Source organism: Dermacentor silvarum, chromosome 8 (genome assembly GCF_013339745.2).
Source record: "Dermacentor silvarum isolate Dsil-2018 chromosome 8, BIME_Dsil_1.4, whole genome shotgun sequence".
Taxonomy (NCBI): Eukaryota; Metazoa; Arthropoda; class Arachnida; order Ixodida; family Ixodidae; genus Dermacentor; species Dermacentor silvarum.
This window is the reverse complement of record NC_051161.1, coordinates 122,309,961-122,323,362: the sequence shown is the minus strand read 5'-3', so window position 1 is coordinate 122,323,362 and position 13,402 is coordinate 122,309,961. Positions and strand designations below refer to the sequence as shown.

At 43.6% G+C, this 13,402-nt stretch overlaps 1 protein-coding gene across 8 annotated transcripts in view; it reads right to left on the bottom strand.

Moving 5' to 3' along the window:
• LOC119461658 (solute carrier family 41 member 1) overlaps positions 1–11,935 on the bottom strand; it is a 54,738-nt gene extending 42,803 nt beyond the window's left edge. For 5 of the 8 annotated variants that reach the window (XR_007468200.1, XR_007468198.1, XR_007468201.1 and 2 more), the window contains exon 1: positions 11,353–11,911. The gene's annotated coding sequence lies outside the window, so the exon portion shown is untranslated. Of the gene's footprint in view, positions 1–11,352 lie in introns of all 8 variants that reach the window. The other 3 variants (XR_007468199.1, XR_007468202.1, XR_007468197.1) reach the window with 3 other exon arrangements.
• Positions 11,936–13,402: the final 1,467 nt, after the last annotated feature.

Here is a 13,402-nt window from a genome sequence, read left to right as displayed (position 1 = left end):
CCGATCTTATACACCTCGGGTACACAGAGCCACTCTGGCACCCACGGGATACACCCCTGGCACCCACAGACCAGCCCGGGTTCCAGCTTTGATCCCCCTGCTGCCCATTGGGTGTCCTCGAGGTGTTACCAAATTGTACTAAATAATGGCACATTGTTTACACTCGATACTTGTGCAAGTTTTCCCTTGTCACCAGCTGCTCCGCAATTAAAGGACGCTTACGACAATTCTGTCAAGTTAGGTTAGATTAGGAACAAAAGAAGCAAATATATTTGCACATCCATACGTCCTCGACCTTACAAAAATAGTGTTGACTGCTTGTGAGGTTCATGCCATATCCTCAGTGCAGCTCTGCACACTTAATATGCGATAGAATAGAAAGCAGCCCTCTCACTTTTGCAAATGCACTACCACGACCTCTCTTTAGTAACTGTGCTATTTATGACCGACCCTCCCACCACAGTGAATGCCTTCATTCTTATGGCCCTGTTCTGTTTCACCAAGCTATGACCAAGCCTCCTCTTCTGGTAAGAGTGGTCGCTTTGCTATTGCAGGAGTGTAATTTACCAACACAGATTAACTCAACGTTACCCACTGCCTTAGGTGGCACTAAACTGCTTATTGTCTTACATTTAAGTATCTGTATGTGAAGTTATAACACCCAAAATTGTTTCACACCATTTAATTAATTAACTTCTAGAATATTACATTTCACATCAACTGCTACCTTGGAGAGACATTAGTTGCCTTACTGCAAAAAAAAAAAAAAAATTTAACAGGTGCCTACAGCAAAGTAGCATCTTTATATTTCTAGATGTTTTCTTCTTTAGAGACCTTGAAGTGAAAACTGAAAAGTTTCACACCTTGTGAAAGTGCAAAATAATCAGTATTGCAGAGATTGCAGTTTGTGCACTTGAATGGATGTAGCCATGCACAATTCTTGCAGTCGAAACTGTGCATGCAAAGCATTGTTTTCCAAGTCAGAGATGGTGATGTACGAAACATGTTCTTGTTACAAAACAACTTGGGAACTCAGAATCTGGCTTTCTTTTGCCTCAGCATCCCATTTCAATTTAGGAGCTCAGAACTGGTGTGTTGCAAAATAGCAACAGCCGGCTAGGGTGGTTTAAGGCTTTCCTTTCATATGGCCTTTTACAATTTTTCATGCAGTTTGTTTACTGTCTTGCTGTTACAACAGATGCTGAAAATTTTGACTTTTTGCAGCCAGAAAGGTGTGCACTGCAAGACAAAATCATTATTGAAAGGCTCTAGATCAATACTGAACATGCATATCAAGGCTCCAATACACAAATGTTTGCGCCAACAAGACATCTGATGCCATGCTGAATACCATAACCGTTAGTTTTCAATCATTCTCACAGTCGTCATTTGCCTGTTTTGCGATTGTTAACAAAAGAGACATGCCATCTTGCCAACGCATTCAACAGCTGCGCGACATGAGAATTTGTTGATGAAAAGCATTCCTAACCGCTACCTGCCTCTCACATATTTTTAAACTTTCTCCATAAACAGCACTCGTTTAAATAAAAATGTACGGCATTCAGTACTCCAGCAATAAGCTACAGTTTATGCGAGCATCCAATCCCTCACCCCAAAGGGACAACAACAGCAGCAAGTACACTAGCACTATTGCAAAGTTTCAAGAAGTTAGCAGAATTTTAACAGAACGTTAAAGATTAAGAATATGCAGTCTTCGTACATAAAGCTAGCTATGGAAGTAACAAATGATCAAGCCATTCAGCCCCTCGCATCCCCTTAATTTTTCTCGCTATGGAACCATAAAGGGGCCAAAAAGCATTGAGAAAAATTATGTACACCCGTGAGCAAAAGTATACGGATCACAGGGTTGCCGAAAAAACTGAATTTCCTCATAATTAACAAGCATAAACTGGAATTGACGAGTACACTGAAAAGTTCCCAATGCAAGTTTGGACTGCAGTCCTCAATTTCAAGTTGTGTTCACAGGCAGAGGAAAAAATTGGCTTTATCACGCAACCCCTGGTCCGTATACTTTTGCTCACAGGTGTACACAGTTAGCAGTAACCAGTATGTTCATTATAGACAAAGAAAAACACCAGATATCCACTCAGCCTCCTTGTTATCAAGTCAACAATTATGCCTTTTCAGCGACCTGAAATACTTATACAAGTGAACATTCGAACTGCAGTGCGATCAAGAATTTGTTTGAATAAAGCGTATCTCATATTACACAGAGTCCATTTATGATTCAGAGCTACCATGCAATATGTGAATGAATGGCAGTTGCCCAGCTGTCCGCAACATGTAAACCCAAATGGAAGAAAGGTGTCCTAGGAAACACGGGACTTGAATGGACAATTTGTAATATTTGTAGCAACCTCTAGTACTGGAATAAAGTATCTAACACCTTGCCTCATGGTTGGAAAGCAAGAGTTCCCGGCAGTATGTGCACTAAGCGAGACAGCTGGCGCATTTAATAGTGCGGTTTGAGCGTGTTTGCTTGCTGCAGTTACGTGACTTCTGTCGTCGATGATTGAGGAACCCTATCCACATCCTGTTTTTAACAGACAGACTTTTCACACAGCCGCACATCCTGCAAAAAAGCATTCGCAAAAAACTGTACGACAGATGCCTTGCAAGGCCTTTTTTTTTTAACTATTACCCAAGGGGAATGGGGAGTGAAGCCCTTATGTACTATATCTACATACCCGGCATTCCTTGCGCGCATAAGTGTTTAATTTCTACAAATAAACCTCAGCTGTGAGTGCTGTGCTTTGTGTGTTTTCTTAATCTTGTGTTACCCCTATTGCACTACGGTACATAAAGCTCACGTTACTTGTACACGTCAGGAAAGAGAACCGTGCAAGAGATACACACAAATAAGACATCACAACACCACAGTGCTGTGGTGAAACTCGCTCTTGTCTATGGATTTTTTGTGCAGTCCCACTTTTAGAAGGAAGAACCGGTTGGCAGCTGGCACACAATTCAAACGCAAACTCCCAACAGCTAAAAGTCTGGCATATTTCCTTTGCCATGCCAGCCACGTTGCATTCGTGCGGGCCGTCGGCATCTGAGTTTCACAAACAGCATTTAAAAGGGAAGGCCAGCTGCAACCCAGTTAAAACTGGTTGATGTTATCTCAATGGCAGCAATGGCGGCAGTGCGAATCAGATAAGGCTCTCCTTCATGCTATGGCAACGTTTGGAACCTGTGTGTGTATTGGATCGCTTCATGTCGTTGGAATGAAGACCCGCATATGCTTGCCGACATGAACAAAACCTGCTGCTGCAGCTCACACTAAAGTGGCTGACTGACGTTTAATTTAGGCGATGTTATTTATTTCGGTGGCTCTCTACAGTGGATGTCTTGCTTTCCACTGTTGAGCTTTCTGCAAGGATCAGTATAAGACTCTGGGCAAATTTGCAACAACAAAGACAGCATGATGACCTGACAAGTCATGGAATATATTTCTTATTTCTTCCAATAACTTCTGTTAAGGAAACATGATAATAAACACAATAATGATACCCAGGAATGATGCTACGAAAGGTGGTAGATGCACCATTCAATTTATTGGAGGATTTTTCATCGTAACACATGCAACTTTGACAGGACCCACACACCAGCTCAAATTGTATCTGTGAATTGAAGTGAACCAAGCTTGAATTATAGAAGTTCCAGTTCAATAACATCCTCTGCCAAGTCGTTTGTCATAACAAATGCAAATCAGATGCTGCGGTACATTTGTCACATTCACCTTTGCTGGTTTGGCAAGTCAGCAAACACTGAAGTAGGCCTCTTATCTTAACATTAAAACAGCTACAGTTGAACCATTCTAAAAACTCCAAATTTCTGAAACAATTTATGTACACCTTAAAGGATTACCGAAACCATTTTCTTGAAACCTGAGAAACACACTGCAATGAGTGCAGTGACTTTCAATTAACATTTTCGAAATGCATTGTGTTACAATGGGCTAACCTAACCTGACTCAACAAATTAAACTGAAATGCATTTTTTGCAGGGACAGGTTTTTTCCCCTTGACTTTATTTCCTGAAAGAGGCAATAGAAGTTTGATGGGGCTACTTAACTGGTTGCCATTTTCAAGTTCCCCGCAAAGGTAAGAATGGCAACCTTCGAATTCCCTGCCTTCGAGTTCTTCGAATTAGGCTGAGCAAAAGAAAATGGCTACGCAAGAGTCTGCTCTTGCGTAGACATTTGTACTTTGTCCAAACTGGCCGAGGCACGAAAAAAACGACGTACAGAACAGAGGCAGGCATGTAAAACCTCGTAATTCATTGTTTGATGAGCACATACCAGGCAAAACTTAGCGACTGAACAATACTAGACGGCGGCGACTCGGGGACAAAGGGGGAGGCATAAGATACCTTCCATGTGGCAACAGGTTTGCAAGGAACCTGCGCCAATGTGCGCTGCTCTATGCTACATGAAAATGAAATTGAACTGATAAGAAATAGGTCAGCAGCTACGTGTAAGGCGTGTAAATAATTCATTTATTATATATCTCTTTGTTGCAGCATTTTGCCTTAGATCTGTCAGTGCGGTACTTTTTGTCCTTTGCGCTAATGCACATATGTGCGTGCGAGTGTACCTCTACCTTGCATACTTCAAAGCAGCGTAGTGAAGACTGAAAAGACACAAGAATGCTACGACAATTTCCATGGGCATGCATGGCTGCAAGATTCATCATGAACCGTGCTGAGAGCAGGTGCAATGTCACATCTATCAATGCCCCTGACAACACCCCCAGCGTGCTTCCATTGTAAGGTGTAGCAAGAATGCAGAACTGGGAAGGCAAGTGCTCGCTGGTTTAATGTATCACACACATAAAAAAAAAAGAAAAAAGAGAGAGAAAAGGAAATCTGATGACACAACAGCATATTCAGTGCCCCCACCCCCTTTTCTTATTAAAGCATTGAAGCATGTTCTTAGCTTCCTAAACCCAAATTTCCGAGGTCCCTTGGTACTTGACCTGAATGGAAGCTTGAGCTAGTTGTTTCCACATTAGGCATGGTAAAACAATGTGAAAGATGTGGATGAATGGAAGAGGCAAGACATAGGTTCTGTGTATGTGTTTACAGCACCTGTATGTCTCTTGTGTCTTCCCATGATCCACATCTTTCATGCTGCTTTACCATTCCTTCATGCCTGCCTTAACCTTGTGACTGCTGGTTTTCTTTCACGTATTGGTTCAGTCGAGATTTCATGCAGCATAGAATCTCATTCCTCACCACTGATTTCATCCCAGTCAGATTTCCTCAACAGCTCGTATATTTCCTTATCCGTTAAACCATCAACGGACCTACCATGCTGACTTGACATGGCTCCACCTAGTGTTGCCACCAATCCCGAATTTCGTGGGAAAGTCCAGAGTTTTGAGTAAATGTCCCGAGCCGCGACTTGACCCACTCGGGACGGCCAAATGTCTCGACTATTGTTTTTTTTTTTCATCTACTGTATAACAATCAATATACCAGATTTCCTTTTTATAACGCCTGACAGCACGGTTGCAAATTTGTCTATTTTGTCTTCTACTGCATTGTAATAGAAGGCCACTTCGTTTTTGTCAGTTTTAGTTCTGGTGTAGGCCCTAACCAATCACGGTACCTCTATCTGTATTGGTATAGCCGTATTACCCAGGCAACTATATACTGCACCTTTCTTGTAGTAAACTGTGACACGGTAGGGCTAAAAAATTTTTTTTCGGCTTTGTTCCACATACAGACTGGTGGCTCCTGTCACTGGCAGGGTCGGTCATCACCAGCCGCTCCCTCTCATCTCGACTTTGTCCACTCGGGAGTTGGTAACCCTAGTGCCACCTACTATCAGAAATGTAATATACCAGTTCGACATGTTTGGCTGACCTCTCCATGGATGACACAACAGGTCCACAGCATTTCTGTTTTTGCACAAGTTGCTTCTGGAGAGACACAGAGCACCTCCGAGTTATCTCGAGAGTGTTAATGTAGGTCGATCAAAGGGACATAGAAGGCTGAATCAATCTGGATTGTTAAATTGCACTCCCCTAAACCGCCTACAGGTGAATTGGTTGTATAAAAAAATGTGATCGAAGGGCCCCACAATTTTTGCCCAATTCAAACTGTCCACGACAAACAGCCTCGGGTAGTTGCACCGGTAGAGTCAAGGACCAAGCTTGCTGGTCATTATAGCCTATTTTGAATCAGAGGCCTTTCCCACCACCGCAACCTTTTCCCCCATGTGAATACCTTACAAGAAAGTACTTAAAGATTACTTGAATTTCCCAATAGTATTTATGGTCAACAAAGCATTGAGTGCACAGTTGCTGAAATCTGAAACACATTACTGGTTCATACTTAAAATAAATACCCGGTTATTTAGCAGTGTCAAAAAGCTATTTGAAAAGAACACATCTAAACATTTTGTCATCATGAACCAATCTTGTGTTTCTCTTGAGTGCATGTGTGTAATATATTTTTATCCTACTATAACACTTTACATGCAAGTACACTGAGCACTTTAATTAGTTGTCTTGTTATTCTTCGCAATGATATTTTTGCGTAGGACCACTTTTCCACTGCAACAGCTAAGGGCCAGATGTTCAAGCAATTACTTCTGCTTTGAGTCCCCATAAAGTACCATTGAATTTAAACAATATATTATGACTTCAATGGGAAAACTGTAGATAGCTACAAAATAAACCCCTATGGCTTCTTTGGGAAGAAAGATCTCTTGGTATGGGAGAAATTTTCCTGCACTTTTAACGTGATTTTCCCAACTTTTTGAATTACAAATCATCTTGGCCTTTTAGCTAAGATAGTAGTGTTCAAGGCAATGCAGAATTGACACCACCACAGCCTTTCATTGTTGACAAGCACAAATAAGTATGAGGCGCTTCCAGAGTTTCTTACACCAATGGCACATAGCATTCTGCCTTAATATGCCTTCACATCAAAGGGGCACGAAACTCTTGTGCTGAATTAAAATGGCAGTTCCAACTGCAAACTGTGTGCTTCAATAGCAGATCAAGAACAGATCTCGAGGCAAATCGCTCTGTGGAGCAGACAAGGCTGTTGCACCGAAATCGACTGATTCGACCGGAAGTCAGTGCGACATAGTTCCTCCAACGGCTGTCGACTGGATTGTCTGTGTGACAGACGACATAAAGTAGACGAAACAGATGATACCAGACAGCATGCAAGTGATTCTTTGTTCTGCCACACCGATAGGGCAAGCTGCTCAAGAAAAATATAAAATTATTCCCACCGTACTACAGCCACTTTTTCTCTCGTTCTTGTCCATGTCTTCTAGCGCTATGACCCCCTTTGATAACCTGTTCTGTTCACCGAACCAAGAAGGCCAAAGCTGTTAGCCAGTAATTACATCTGCCAATACGATATGCCAGAATGCTCACACTTCTACATGCAGTTTGCGGCCGTCCTTGCTCTGGCAGGAATGTGAGTGTTACAAATGCGGATTTGGAACGAGTGCTCTTCACAGGAAGACAGCACTCTGTGGCAGAGCTTGCGGATTGCTCTAGAACCACAATTGCAATTCAGCGTTAGTATGACTTTTTTTGCTGTATTATCTAATGTCAAGCATACATTGTCCAGTTTTTTGCCAGTGACCTTTTTTTTTCTTCTTTGCTTTTAACTCCTTAACATGGCTAGCACCCGTAGCTAGCACAATCTTCTTCCTCCTCGTCGATAATATCACCTTCTAGTGCGATCAGTTCAATATGCACTCCAAGTGCTATGGGGAACACTATAAATAAGAAGACAATAACTTGGCTGCAAATATTTTTATAGCGTGCAGTGAGACGGTGGTGCCACCGCGTGGAACGAAACGAAGGCATCTGTCTTGAATGTTGCTGCAGCAGACGTATAGTGAATGACTTTGTGGGCTTACGTTGCAGCTTCGTACTGTCACACATCTCTTGCATTGGTCTTTACTTGAATAACTATTTTAGTTGTTCACCAAGAACAAAAAGCTTTTCATTTTTCAGCATGCCCGTGCCTTTGTCACAAGCTAGAATCATGGATACAGTGTGCGCAGTGTGAAGAGCACATTTGTTAACGTCATAGCACCTGCATGCGTGCACTTGTAACATGATCGCAGCTTGCCTCGTTGAATTTAATCCAATTTGCGCCCCCCACTCGTCATATTTTTTTTCCCGACTGTGCGTCCACCTATTGGCTCTTGCATTATGGATATTTCGCGTGACCTTTGCCTTGATTACCTCCGTGTGAGCCATTTACGTTTATGGTGCTCGCTATTTCTATCTCGTTTATAACAGCTCAAATTATCACTTGAAGTGCTTGCCCTGTGCACTTTATGATAACGGAAAAGAAACCAACCATGAAAGCTCTAATGTTGGAGCCAAACGTAACTCAAAATTCTATCAACCTGTACACATCGCGTTTTGTTCTTTTAATGTTTCTAAGTTTGTCCATGAACTGACATTCATAATGTGCACTATTTCTCATAGGAGTGGCACAGCTCTGTGTTAGGCGCAACACCAGTGCTCACCGAAACTGGTTTAGTTTATAGGATCATGAATTCGAACAGCCATGAAAAACCAACGCCTTTCCGAGTTAACCTTCAAGTAGATGAAAAAGCATGCTCAGAAACTGGTATTGCTACAGCATACACTTCTACATTGACTTTTGCATGTTGCAGACACCTTCATCTCGCGATGCTCCACGGCCGGCTCTCACATTCCTCTTGCAGATCAAAAACCTGACCACTTCACCGCAGTTTTACTCCTTCGTCGACATTTGGGCCCCTAAAGAGCTATTTGATGCACGCATACCAGAATCTGCATTTTCTTACGACTGCCGACAACATCGAACACGGGCTGATGTTGCACGCGGTGCGCTCTGAAGACTGCACAAGTAACACTAGCCCGTCCAATGGTGGTGCTGCTGCTGCGGTTCGGCGTGCAATATTTAGGTGTGAAACCGGAATAATAAACGCGAGTACCTTCGAAAGTTCACAAATTTTTAACGAATTGCCAGAACTTGAAGAAGTGCAATTTTGCTGCACTTCTGCAATTTTGCTGCTGAAGAAGTGCAATAACCTGCAATTTTGCTAATTCCTTTTTAAAGAGACAATTAGGGACTGGAATCAGCTTCCAAAAGAATTCGTGAACATAACAGATAACAGTCTTCTTTTTTTTGGTTGTGCTGCATGATGTTTGATTCAATGTGCATTTTCATTTTGCATTATGAAACTATATATATGTTACCTCTTAATTTCCTTGCCACTCATTTTCTTGGTCATGCTCTCGAACTACGTGAATTTTGTTTGCGCACTCCTTCTCCTCCCTCCCTTTTATGTAATGCAACTGCAGTGTTGGAGGAATAGCACTAAAAAATAAAGTGTGGCCACAGTTGCATGGTGTAGGGTGTGTTAGGCAGGACTCCTCTATACCACCACAAGAACTTCACACGTTACTGCAAATCATTGATGTGAGCATCATTCAGCCTGATGCTGTGGTCCCAAGTGCCATGCAATGGCCACGTTGCCAAAAGCTGGACATGCCCAGTACCGGCTATTGTTTATTTTGTTTTCGCTCCTCTATATTCAACATTGTCAAGCTTTTTATCGTTCTAAAGGCAGCGCACTCGCTGAGACATGAACACGAACATGAGCGCTGAATTGCAACCAAGTGTTTATTGTTGTGCGAGAAGCATTTATGGATTATGCTTGAATACAACGCACGCACTTGAAATGAAGATGAGGGAGTGAGGGAAGGGCCAATTTAAGGGGAGAAGAACTTAAGACTAACAACGTTAACCACAAGAAACAGTAACAAAAAAAATTCAGAAGGCTGGCGACCAAGTTACGCAACACGCTTGACTTTAGGGAAATCAGAGGCGCAAGAACCTTTTTTATTCTTTTCTAAAAGACGAAACACCAAAGGGCAACTGACACGTGTGTCCCTCATTCTGTGAATAGCTCTAGAACAATAATGGCCCACCAACTACCATACCAATACCTCCGGAGCATGGTCAAGCCTGGTCCCCCTCGGGGGCTCTGCAGTCACTTCTCTCAGAACAGGGGCACCCTCATTACCTTCTCTTTTATTGTTTCTTCATTTAAAGCTTTCGGCGATGCAACCACAATGTGGCTTGCAACCACTGCATCAATCCAACGTCCCTGACATCATGTGGCACCCAACTCCGAATTCATGACACATAAAGCAGTTCCACTGGACATACCTGCAGCAGTACTCCACTTGGAATGCATTTTTGAATTTACCACATTAAAAGATGGCGTATAAGTGATGATTTGTTGCCCATTGGAGAAATTGAGGCTTCATACCACGATCATCAGCAGCTATGCAAGTAAATGACTGCCCAAGAAAGACAGCTTGTTGTCGGCCTAAATTCCTGCGCCACAATTAGTGTAAAGCTTTATTTTCTGAGGAACCCACATCAATCTCCTGGATGGAAGCATGCTACTTTTCAGTGGGTGCAAACATTCCTTCCTGCAGCGGATTCCCACAGATTTGTTTAATCAACTTCCACTTGTTCAATTCAACAAAACGCCTGTGCAGCTTAAGGTACATAAAGTGGGGCCCCGCAGGTGACTCTGGGAATGCTTATTGTTCAATATTCGCTGGTGAGAATGAAACTAAGAAACCTTTTTGGCACTCAGGGGGGTTTGGTGACGAGGCCTGCATTGTTGATGTACGTGCAACGTCCGACTTCTCTGACTCAGTCTTTCTTTTATGCTGCTCACCGAACAAGACTGAGCGACACTCTCCAACTGTTGGAATTTCGGCCTCCTCTTTTCTCGCACTGATTTGTACGAGTACATTCCGTGACTCATTGAACAAAGTTGAATGAGACAGGAAACAGACGCTAACAGTGTTGTAGCGTGAAATCTCACGGCCAGCCTTGTTTCTTTTGCTTCGATCCAAGGGGGATTAGCAATGCGGTTCAGCGAAATCGTTCCGCTGACGGCAAATCTAAGAATATGCATGCGCTAAAACAACGTCTTCAATCCACTGCGACAAGACTAACGTCGCACTGAGAGTACAAAAGTGAAACCACAATGCGAAGGCACTGGTGCTCAAACAGTAGAAAAGTAAACAACACAAGAACGGAACGGTGCAAGCAGCATCGTAAACCAGCTGTCATTTCACGGCCAAGGCAACGAAAAGCACAAAAAGCGTGTTGCATGCCGCGACACTGATCACACATGTGCAAGAGAGTGGTTCGATCGCGCTGCCGGTCGCAAGCGTGCACGCAAACACAGCAGCAGCAGCAGCAGCAGCAGCAGCAGCAGCAGCATCAAGCACACCGAACATCCAAGGATCGCGGAGATCCGCGGCTACTCACTGTGGCACATCTTGTCGGGCATTGTTAGTAACGTCGTTGTTGCGAGGTGTCCTAGTCGTGCAGAGGAATTGGGTTGCTACCGAGAACAAGTGCAGGTGACAGACCCACAGCACCGGCAGAATGCTGCCGAGAAATCGCGCCGCCGCGCTCGGCTCAAGGACCTCCTGTGCGAAGGAAACGCGAGAGATCGCAAAGATGCAAACCACGGCCACCGCTTGACCGACGTGTCAGGGGCGGAGCACCGTCGCCCCGAACGTGCCGAGGGCGCACTGTGCGCAGCGAAACCTCGAAGTCAACCTGCACGGACCTAGCGGCAGCCCAGTCAGCTGCATTTGCACTTTCGAGGAGCGACAACTGCTGTTAGCGCTGCTCTCACAGCCAGTCAGGGCCGCCGTGGCATTTGTCTACGCCATATGGAAGAATGCGATGAGCCCCTGCTCACCTCAGCACGACTGTCGAGGCACCTGTTGCTCTTCCTCGACGCAAAGCCTCGCTCACAACGCCGGAGCAATCACTCGGCAAGAAAAGCACCTGACCGCCCACCGTGGGCACACCAGCAGAAAGCGGCTGCTGCTTGCTGTTGAATCTGAATGGCCGGCTTGTCTTGCTTTGTTTTTGTTTCATTCAAATGACGTCACTAAAAAATTATGTCATACGCTTATTGTGAGGTCTAACGTTTCACAAAAAATAATGCGTAGTTAATAAAATAGAAACTATTATTAAATAGACTGGAAGTGAAAATTTTATAAAAAAATACAGCTTGCTGCCTAGCAACGCATGCGGCGTCGTGGAGGTAAACATGTTTACAAACAGCGGTAGGCGCCGTCGATATATTTCAGGCCCTGTAGCGCCGTCGCATAGGCTCCGCTCTGCCAGCAGCTCCGCCCACATTCGCCGCCCCCGCTTGCGCGCTAGAATGGCATTTATTTTGTAAGGCGAAAGATTATACGTCTCGTTTTGAGGTGACTTTGAAAAAGTGGAGCCAAAAATCGGACAAGGAATCGGGTAAAAAATATGTACACGAAATCGATAACTCAATGAGATCATTACAAATCCCATAACATTATATATCAATCGATAGGTAAATATATTTGGAATATAAATATCGAGAAATGATCATGCTAGTCATTAAATTAATTATGATAGTTAGCATGACAATGCAGAAAAATAGTTCTAAAAACCCGAAAAGTGATAAAAATGGATATACGAGGTGAATTAATTAAGGGTGAATTGAGGCAACGTAGTCTTTGCTTCGACTACGTGCCACATTATAGCTTCGACTACGTACCACAATTAATGTGGCACGTAGTCGAAGCAACGAAAGAGTCAGAATTACCACAGCACGTGGTAAATAAACGTGACTTCCGGGATATGGTCTGTCGCTACACTGTCACGTGAGATGAGTTCTGCCGTATTTTTTTTTTTTTTTCACTTCCAGAATAACGTTTTTACGGACATTGAAAAGAAGAGAGTACAGCGCAAACTGACGAGTTTAACACGGCCGAATAAAAATGCGTTGGCTGTGGTTCGTGTGGTGTCGAGTGATGCTGCTCCGCATAACGTGTTAGGCGGAGCAGTATCACTCGACGCCACATGAACCTGCGCTATTTTGTCACCGAGTACGCCTATTTATGTACTTTTGGGGGCTTGTTCTGCATAATACAATTTCGGATAATACGTTTTATATTCCGGTTCCCGTGAAGATTGTATAAACGAGATTCTGCTGTACTTAGATTTACGTGCTGCGGCAAAGAACCCCAGGTGGTAAAAGTTATTACAGAGTCCGCCACTACGGCATGTCTCCAAATCAGACCATGGTTTTGGTTTGACGTCGGTATCCGCGGAGTAGACGTAGCGGGTGTTTCTTCCACACAGCTTTTTCGCGGAGATGAAAAAAAAAAAAAAAAAAAAAAAACGAGGATTTACAGGACGAAGGACTCAGCGGGATGTCACCACGGTCGCGTGGTATAAATGTGATTGATTGATCATGGGTTCGCCAGTGTGGTTGAAGCGTTGAGCATGTATCACTACGTTTCATGCTTCTCTGTGC